Genomic DNA, 1204 nt, shown 5'->3' on the forward strand with positions numbered 1-1204 from the left:
ACCCCACACATTCTAATTTACTCTAACAGGGAGGTGTGTTAACTAGCTGAGGAGACAGAAGATAATGTGTTTTCTACATATTGCCAGTTAGCTTGGTTACTTAGAGCAGGATGCTGGTGATACCAAAGTCTGTGACTCCATCACTAATATGGTTTTTGAGCTGATGGAGAGATTATAAAGCAGTAAATATGCCTAAAGGATTTAACTTCAGGGCTCCAGTTATCTGTCATTGGTGACTTTGGAGGTGGTATTTGACCTCTTAGGATCTCATTCAAGAAGTGTAAATACTTGGAATTGTTCATATAGTTTAAGGATAAAGTGAGATAATGCCCAGAAAGTGCTGAGATTACTCAGCCTAGCACAGTCAAGAACTGGTTCAGTTCAGTAGCTCAGTCGTGTCTAACTCTTTGCGACCCCATGAATCGCAGCACGCCAGGCCTCCCTGTCCATCACCAACTCCTGGAGTTCACGCAAACTCATGTCCATCGAGTCGGTGATGCCATCCAGCCATCTCATCCTCTGTCGTCCCCTTCTCCTCCTGCCCCCAATCCCTCCCAGCAACAGGGTCTTTTCCAATGAGTCAACTCTTCTCATGAGGTGGCCAAAGTATTGGAGTTTCAGCTTCAGCATCAGTCCTTCTAATGAACACCCAGGACTGATCTCCTTCAGAATGGACTGCTTGGACCTCCTTGCAGTCCATGGGACTCTCAAGAGTCTTCTCCAACACCGCAATTCAAAAGCATCAATTCTTTGGCGCTCAGCTTTCTTCACAGTCCAGCTCTCACATCCATACATGACCACTGGAAAAACCATAGCCTTGACTAGACGGACATTTGTTGGCAAAGTGCTGTCTCTGCTTTTTAATATGCTATCTAGGTTGGTCACAACTTTCCTTCCAAGGAGTAAGTGTCTTTTAATTTCATGGCTGCAATCACCATCTGCAGTGATTTTGGAGCCCCCCAAAATAAAGTCTGACACTGTTTCCACTGTTTCCCCATCTATTTCCCATGAAGTGATACTTTCCGTAGCGTGCTTTAAGGAAACAACAGTTTTGTTTATTTGTTCTGCCTTTCAAGTACTAGATCAGACCGCAAATCCGCACACTTCCATACCCGTAAAACGTCCCGCATTCCCCGGTGCCACAAAGCACTACGCTCTTCACGACAGTGTACGACTCCGGTGACAGGCGCGCATCGCGCGGGCC

Source organism: Oryx dammah, unplaced genomic scaffold (genome assembly GCF_014754425.2).
Source record: "Oryx dammah isolate SB20612 unplaced genomic scaffold, SCBI_Odam_1.1 HiC_scaffold_18, whole genome shotgun sequence".
Lineage (NCBI taxonomy): Eukaryota > Metazoa > Chordata > Mammalia > Artiodactyla > Bovidae > Oryx > Oryx dammah.